The 9,113-nt window shown below is 48.2% G+C and overlaps 1 protein-coding gene across 1 annotated transcript in view; it reads left to right on the top strand.

Moving 5' to 3' along the window:
* Positions 1-1,445: 1,445 nt before the first annotated feature.
* The window catches only part of LOC142579420 (adenosine deaminase-like), a 38,777-nt gene continuing 31,109 nt past the window's right edge, over positions 1,446-9,113 (top strand). Inside the window, exon 1 of the mRNA XM_075689576.1 lies at positions 1,446-1,670. The gene's annotated coding sequence lies outside the window, so the exon portion shown is untranslated. The remainder of the gene's footprint in view (positions 1,671-9,113) is intronic.

Here is a 9,113-nt window from a genome sequence, read left to right as displayed (position 1 = left end):
GTATATGATGTACAAGGCACTGGTAGAGACACACAATGGGATGGCACAAAATGCATTGACGCTGCACTTGCACTGCGATGCACTGCGATGCATAGAGCGGGCTCCCTCGACCGCGGGAGGTTCCGGAAACCAGGTATGACGAATGCGGAAAAGAAAAAAAAAAGATATAGAAAAGGGAAACAATAAAAAGAAAGAAGTTTATGAAAAGAAAATGCTAGAAAGGAAGAAGAGAAAGAAAAACTGCATCGAAACTTTCAGTGTGTTTCCAATAATCCCGTATGTTGTCAGTTGTATATTTCTATATGGAAACCAAGCGAGGTGTTCAGTTTTAAGTTTTACGGGGTTTTAAAAAGATCTCCTGTAGCAGAGAACATAGTTTTTGTCCTTGAGCTGGATTATTCGAAGACGCGGACATTTACTAGCACGAGAAATCAAAACACATATTCAGCTGATTTAAAAAAAAGAACACCACGTGGGAGGCCTAGGCCCAGCCACCATCTCTTGCTGGTTTCAATAAAGTTTATTCATTCAGTCAGTTGGCTTCTTAATTATTTACTTAACGGTACATATTGCAATTTACGAATTGTAGCCGGTGAGCTTGCGATACCTATCCACTTGAATTGAATTTCCGCAATGACACCAGTTTCGAGATATTATTTCCCATAGTGTGGGATGAAATACATCGGTGTTCCAGTTAGGTTTGGATTTCAATGGATAAAAGAACGTTTTGTTAGAAACCTAAGCGGAACGACAGTGCAGTTTTAACGGCAAGTTTCGCGAGGCATACCTGCAAACTGGTGTCATTCTGAAAATCCATTCCAAGTGGATACGCCTTGCAAAACTCACCGGCTACAATCCGTAAATTGCAAATCGTGCCATGAAGTAATTAACTCAAATTGTAGTTAGGGGACTTCTGCTAATTAGTTGGATATGCGTTTCTATTTGTCGTGCAAGCAATGCCAGCCTGTTCAAATAATCCAGCTCAAAGACTGGAATTATGAACAGGCGTTTCTTTAAAGATGCCACAAAATTTAACATGGTCGCCCTGTACTAAGCATTTATAGTTTCGTTAAAATAGTAACAGGAAACACGATAACTTACTGGGCGCCTTTGAAGAGTTGAAAGGCATTTAAGGAAACAGAAGAAGTGCAAGAAAAAAAAAAGGGGGGGGGGGAATGCGGGGAAGAAAAAGGAGAGGGGGAGAAGAGAAGGCGGTGCTTTCGGTTGCTTGGGACAGAAACAGAATTGTAAATAAATAAAAAAAATAAATGAAAACGAGGAAACAGTGTTTAGGAAAAAAAAAGGAAAGAAACGACAGCAACAAATATAGAAATAAAAAGAAAATAATGGGACGCGTTGGGAGGTGGTTATTGTCTGGAAACCCAGCAGCCGACTTCGTTTCCTTCAACGGCGCAACGCTAGCTAGCTCGGTCGAAGCGCGTCTGGCGGCTCGCCGCCGCCGATGACGTCACGCGAAGCAGAGCAAAACCATGGAAACGGACGGGGAAGCCGTCAGTGCAAGCTCCGTCGTCCGTGCCGACGCCGCTCGACGTTCGGTCCGACCTCCTGCCTCGGCGGCGCATAGCTAGCGTTGCTCTACGGTGTCGTCGAGTGGAGCACGCCGACGTCGGACGCGCACACGCCGCGAAGCCTCGCCCAGCAGTCGCCAGGTAAGCGCTTCTCCGTCGAGCCGCCGACGGCTTGCATCGCATCGCGCTCGCTGCCGGCAACGGCTCGACGCTAGCGCCGCGGCCGTCAGTCAGCAGGCACGCATTCATTCATCGCCGGCGTCCTTCAGTTTCCGTCGCCTTATCGCCTGCGCGTGTATCACGCGCGATCGACGAATAAGTGAATCGGAGAAAATCATCATCATCATCGTCAGCCTGGCTGCGCCCACTGCAGTGCAAAGGCCTCTCCCATACTTCTCCAACCACCCCGGTCATGTGCTAATTCTGGCCGTGTTTGTTGTCCATGCAAACTTCTTAATCTCATTCACCCACCTATCTGCCGTGCCCTGCTAGGCTTCCCTTCTCTAGGAATCCAGTCCGTAACCCTTAATATGCGGAGAAAATATGCGTAAATAAATCCAGCCGCGTATATATATATATATATATATATATATATATATATATATATATATATATATATATATATTCTACGGTCTATGCTCTCTCTTACCCTCACACCCTGTCCTTTACTGATTTATCTTACCATCCACTGTTGGTGTCGCCGTGGCGCCGGGGTCAGCCACACAGTACTAGCCGGACAGTGCGAACAGCGTGAGAGTTTATTTTTCTTTCCTTCCTTTCATCATTGCCTTGATGAAACAACGAACTACCACTAAAGCAGAGCTGTCTGATATGGCAGCAAGGAAGGGGAGATCGATAGAGGGATACAAGAACGGAAACATAGAGAGAGAAACCAACGATAGGAAAGGCAGGGGGATCAACCAGAGGAGCGTCCGGTTTGCTACCCTACAACGGGTAAGGGAAAGGGGGAATAGAAGAGGGAGAGAGTGAGCACTGCGTGTGCACGCAGGCATCGCGTGCAGCAAAGCGCCGGGCAACCTAAGTCAAGTCCAAGCAAGTGCCCCGCAGTTATACATTGGGCTGCCGTCGTTCTGCCGTCTGAAGCCGATCTTGGCGCTTCCCCGTGGATGGTGGACGCGCGTTGAAGTCACCTGGGTTGACCAAGAGACCGGTGGTCGTTAAATAAAGTAAACGAGCAGGTGGAGCGAAATCTGCGGTTCTTTCGAGTGTTTTGTGCGGCTTGGTTGCTAGGTATACGTAGAACTCATGCCACCGTACATAAATCAGCATCCGCATATACATAGCGCGACTGCTGAAAGTATATTCAGTGTATAGGTGAGAGGGCTGCAGTCGTGACGGACGGCAGCTGTTACGCCTTGAAGTTGTCGATCGCTCGAAACAATCCCACGCTGGCAAACACATATCTGCACTTCATCGCGGTCCGTCGTCCATATGCACAATAAAAGTTGCCCCGCTATACCTCCACGGAGCGCATGCTAGCTTTGGCAGTGCATAATACTTTCGATGAACTCAGGCAGGCCACTCTGATGCGAAAGAGGGAACGCCTCAGCTTCACAAAAAACTGATAGAGCAATATTGGCTCGACTCAATATACCAGCATACCCCATTTACTTCACCGAACAGGCCGTACCTCTCCCTCCTTCGGTGAGATCCAAAATTATAGTAGCTCCGATTTCCAAGAACATGCACCCCGAATACAACAAGGAAAGGCGCAAGGCCAGCGCACAACATATTTAATCCATGTACTGTAATAACCCTAGGTACTATACGTACTACACGGACGCAGATGCATGTGCAGAGGCGACTGGGCAGCGCTACCAAAGGTGGTACGCCCTGACAGTCGTGAACGCGATCTGCCAGCAGCAAATAACCGCGTCAATCACGGCGGTATCCCCCACCTCGGCCGAAATGTTAGCATTGGCCACTGCCCTCGCTCGTGCAGAGCGTTCGCGAAAAGACTCGGTTGTGGTCACGGACTCCCGGGAGACGTGTCCCATGTTTTTCAAGGGCACGTGAATGCATCTAGCTTCGCGATAATTCCCAAATCTTTCGACCGCCGTCATCGCCTATATACTCCGGTGCCCGGGACACATGGGGGTACAATGCAACGAACAGGCTAACGCGTTGGCTCGAGAGTTTACCAACCGAGCGACGGCATCCTCTTCTAATCCCAACCACTCGCACTATCACTTTCAAAATTCCATAAATTTAAATGCCAAGGACATCCTTGCTCATCAGCGCGGAGTCCGCAGAAATACCCACGCCTCACTCACCACTTAGCAAGGAAGAGGCCACCCATTAGCGCAAAATACAGACTGGAGTATACCCTCATCTAAAATTGCTAAACGCCGTGTATCCCACTCACTATAGGGCCAACTGCCCTTGCTGCGGAGGCATACCAATCCTAATACATGTAACCTGGGCGTGTACTAAGTTACCTCATTGGCCAAATAGCAACAACGCAATGGAGCAGCGCGAGGCCCAGCTCGCCCGCTCCGACTTGGCAGGACAAAAGTCCTTAATTAGTCAGGTCAGGCAAGGTGGCAGAGGCCAGTGGGGCTCTGGGCTGGGTGGCACCGACGACCCCTCCTTAGAATCTCTTCCTGTCAAATAAAGTTTCTCCCACTCTCTCTCTCTCTTTATATATATATATATATATATATATATATATATATATATATATATATATATATATATATATATATATATATATATATATATATATATATAACAGCGAACGTATTAGCGAAGAGGCGCCGTCCAATGACAAACAGATATCTGTTATGAACGATCATCTGTGCGATATCAGTGGTTGTTCCGCTTGTCTATGAGGCGCAGACGTTTGGGCGGACCAAATTCTACCTTTATACGCGGTCACTTTGCACGGGTCCCTTAAACACATGGTTTGGATCTGTGCGATACTGATGAGAAAAACGAGTGGTTAAATTACGCGACAGCGCAGAATTAAAGCACAATGTTTGCCTCAGACAACAAGCAATCAAGATACACGAACGGAGGGCGCAAATGATTCCGTGTAGCGTTCGCCGTTTTGTGGTTAAGCAAACGACGCGCTTAACTCGCTACACTCATGTCAAGAAAAGGGACAGCCGAGCACGTTATACAAACACGGAAGTCCAGGTTTATGGTGTTTGAAACGTAAGTGAAGGCGTCCGGCGCACGTCCGGCAGCACTTACGAATAAGAGGCCGATTTCACGAAGCTTCTTGTTCGCAAGCGCTGTTGATCATTAGCCGGCGCCCTTGGTTAATAATGTCTAACATATGGATTGGCTGGCACGTCTTCTTACGAAAGCTCTAACGTAGCATCATTTTTTGTGAATAGAGGCCAAGATGCTTCCCCAAGAAGTAGTAAGAGCTCGCGGGCGCTTTCGAATATTGTTCCTAATTCTTGGGCAATGACACCATATGTGTAAGAACTATTACTAACCGTTACCAGATAAATAATCTGATCACGAGGTAAATTTTGACCGCGGTGTCAACTGTTTTATTCCTTTTATTTTCTTTATTCTTCAGGGCGTGTGGCGTTCACTCTTACAGATTAGCGATATTTAGAATTTGCTGAAGGTACAAAAAAAAAAAAGAGAAAAAGCGCTATACGTTGAATGATTGAACTTGTAGCTGAGGAGAACGACAACAAAAACCATGCTTTTTTTTTTCACCTGCGCTTCGGACGAGTGCTCAGTGCTACATGCTAAAGCTCAATCAAGGCGACCTGCGCAAGCGGCAACGCGTGAAGCCATGGAGTCCGCGCAATTTTATGTAAGTAGAGATAGCATAACGCGAAGCCTACGCAATTAATTAGCTCTGGAATGAAGATGGCACTGCGCGGTGTCGAAAGACACGTGCATGCGCTATTCGAGATTGCAGTGTGACGGCGATCGTTAAGAAGACTGCGACTTCAACTGTTTGTCCCGGCTGCAGCTGCACACGCCATGCTAAATATCATCGCGTTGTACAGGGCGCGTGCCTTTACTGAGATCGGTACGCGTGAACCAGTGCCCGTATTCACAAAAAAAGCTCTTGCGTCGGGATTGTTCGTAAGAGCAAGTTCTAGTCAATCCCGATGCCGGACATATTAGCGGAACCGGCCATACAATGGCAAAACGCGCGAAAACAAAGCTTTCACTCTTGTTGCACCGTACCGTAATATATCGTGCGGTTCGTCGCACGCTTTCCCCTCCCACCGAGAGAGTCCGCAGGTACAAAGGCGGATGATACCGTCATAATGTCCTCACATATGAACGATGTCAGTCTGGCAGTCCGGTGGCGTCCAGAAGTGCTCAGGTGGCCGAGGCCGGCTGTTGCACTCCGGACGACATATGCATGCTCCTATGAAGGTAGGTTTGGGTGCGTGGGAGCCGTGGGAACTCAGGGGCCCTATAACGTAAAACTATTCCAATATGTTTTTATTCCAATCTCCTGACGTCAAATTTGCGTAACCACCGACGCAAGCATCGGGCTGTGACCAGCAGGGTTGCCTAAACAGACCAATCAAACGGCCTCCTCCTTCATAGGAGGTCACTTTTGTTTGCTTGATAAACGAATAACATTGCCTACACTGAGCGGCTTGTCGTATCTAATTGGCTGACAAGAGGCGAGGAGAACGCTCAAGTGGAGAGGGATTCGATGGGGCAGAGCCAGTGCATTGAAAATCGATAACCGGATGAAGAGGGTGGTGCCGGCGTCTGCGATTCTTCGGCTTTCCCTTACTTAGCTTGTGGTGGCTAGTCGAAAATCATGGCGGCATGCAACGGAAGCTTAAGAATGACGCTAAAACTGACCCTCAGCAAAGAAGAGTTGGCAGAATGAGGTGGTAAACGCGCTGAAAGTGCTCGAAAACCTTACACGGCCGCGCAAGAAGATTAACATAAGCAAATAAACCCATGCTCTCCGGCAGGTGCGAGTAGCCAGCGCCTAAGCGATCGTCGGCAGCCATCTTTTATTCCTTTCGGAACGGGGCAGCCTGCGGCTATTCAGAAGAAATTTCAGTTTTGTTCGGCATATTAATGCATCTTTAATGCGTACACGTCACTTTGACGCGGTGATTTTTCGCGGTTTTGTGACGTCGCGTGACAGGCAGGTGAAGTGGGTGCAGCCCCAAAACTTTTGACCAATAGCCGGGGGCTAATGGCGAAAAGGCGTCGAATCAGAAATAACTGTTTTTCTTTTTTCAGTCAAATCATGCATAATGAGCCTGTAGACATCATATCAGATGGGGAGGTATCGTGGTTTTCGTGACGTCGCATGACAGACAGGTGAAGGGGGGGTGGTCCAAAAAAGTTTTTGACCAATCGCGGATGGCTGATAGCAGAAATGGAATAGAAAAGTTTGGAATAGTTCTACGTTATAGCGCCCCGGGTGTCGTTGCGACTTGGAGACACGCGGTGTCTCCTGCTCGAACCTTCGGTGGACTAGGTCATTAAGGCGACGTTTCTGTTGTCCGGTACGCCTAGAAAATGTCTGTGTCTTTTTGGTCCTTATGCACAGTGTTGTCGCAGGAATCTTTGGCGCGGGAGCAGTCCTGAGGCGCTATAACGTAAAACTATTCCAAACTTTTCTATTCCGATTCTGCTATCAGCCGTCCTCGATTGGTCAAAAACTTTTTTCGACAACGTCCACTTCCCCTGTCTGTCACGCGACGTCACGAAAACTGCGATACGTTCCCATCTGATATGACGTGTACACACTGATTATGCATGATTTGACAGAAAAAAGAAAAACAGTTATTTCTGATTCGACCCCTTTTCGCCATTAGCCCTCGGCTATTGGTAAAAAGTTTTCGGGCTGCACCCACTTCACCTGCCTGTCACGCGACGTCACAAAACCGCGAAAAATCACCGCGTCAAAGTGACGTGTACGCATTAAAGATGCATTAATATGCCGAACAAAACTGAAATTTCTTCTGAATAGCCGCAGGCTGCCCCGTTCCGAAAGGATTAAAAGATGGCTGCCGACGATCGCTTAGGCGCTGGCTACTCGCACCTGCCGGAGAGCATGGGTTTATTTGCTTATGTTAATCTTCTTGCGCGGCCGTGTAAGGTTTTCGAGCACTTTCAGCGCGTTTACGACCTCATTTTACCAACTCTTCTTTGAAGAGGATCCATATGGTTGTAATTTCTAAGATTCCGTTGCATGCCGCCGCGATTTTCGACCAGCTACCGTAGGCTAAGTAAAAGAAAGCGGACCAATCGCAGACGCCGGCACCACTCTCTTCATCCGGTTATCGATTTTCAGTGCACTGGCTCTGACCCAGTGAATTCCTCTCCTCTTGAGCGTTCTCCTCGCCTCTTGTCAGCCAATTAGATAGCCGCTCAGTGTAGGCAATGTTATTCGTTTTTCAAGCAAACAAAAGTGACCTCCTATGAACGAGGAGAGCGTTTGATTGGTCTGTTCAGACAACCTTGCTGGTGACCGCCCGGTGCTTGCGTCGGTGGTTACGCAAATTTGACATCAGGAGATTGGAACAGAAACATATTGGAATAGTTTTACGTTATAGGGCACCTGATTGCTGGTGCTGAAGGTGTGTTCGACAACGTTTCTTTCTTGCAAAACGTCGTATTCGTTGCGTTCCTCTCGCGTTTGGTTGCCTTGCGCACTGACGTTTTCCTTGTTGCGTCTGTGCTTTCGGCAATGCTCTCTGTCTCCGTGTCGAAGTTGTCTTTGTGATGTTGTTGCGACAGTTGATGAGGTAGCGTATCTATCGGAATATGCCTTTTGATTACTGACGCTAATTGACGTAGAGATGAATGATTAGTGTGTGCAGTGCTCCTTTTGGTGAGATTTGTCTGGTGGCGAGTACAGTGTGGCAGCCTTCTGAGAAGGTTTTTTCGAGGCTGCCGCAACGACATGACGAATGGGCGCTTCGGTAATTCCAGTGTGATGCTGCTTTGCGTTTGCGACGTTTCTTCACTGCCAGCGTCTTGCTGAGGTGTAGTACGCGGGGGGCTTGAGAGTAGCGAAGCAGCTACATCTCTACATGTACATGGCTCCACATTGTTGTCGCCTTGAAAGGTATGTGCGTTGGTGCTGGCACTTGTATTCTGATTTCGTCCTGGCAGTAAGCAAGTTTCATCAGAATAAGTAACAGCTGTGCTTGAGATGGGGTGTTGTTTGACAGCCGTTGAAGTGTCACGCAGCTTTGGTTGGAACAGATGATCGCTACGTGGAGACTGTGTGTGAATGCGGCGACCTAGTTGTAATGTTTCCAGCTGTTGAATGAGGGAGTCTGCAGCGTACACCTTAAAGCGACTGATCATCTCTTCCTTGATTTCCTCCCACGATTCATAGTTGGGCATGTCCAAGGCTTTCGGTGATGCGGTCATGATGCATGGTCGGGGTCGGTTGTGGAGCTGCGCGCTCTGGGTTCACGCCGTGGTGTTGAGTACTTGCGTGGTGATGTGAGGCCAGGTATTTATCCTGTCGACTCGTGTGACGCGAGCAGGAGGTTGCAGACGGAGACAAATATGGTCGCCCGAACCCTGTGTGTATGCGTGTGCGTGCGTGCGTGTGTGTGATTATACGTGTAACTTAGGTTTTTCTTTGAG

This window comes from Dermacentor variabilis, chromosome 4 (assembly GCF_050947875.1).
Source record: "Dermacentor variabilis isolate Ectoservices chromosome 4, ASM5094787v1, whole genome shotgun sequence".
Classification (NCBI taxonomy): domain Eukaryota; kingdom Metazoa; phylum Arthropoda; class Arachnida; order Ixodida; family Ixodidae; genus Dermacentor; species Dermacentor variabilis.
Note: the sequence above shows the minus strand (reverse complement) of the source record. Positions and strands in the feature narration are given on the sequence as shown.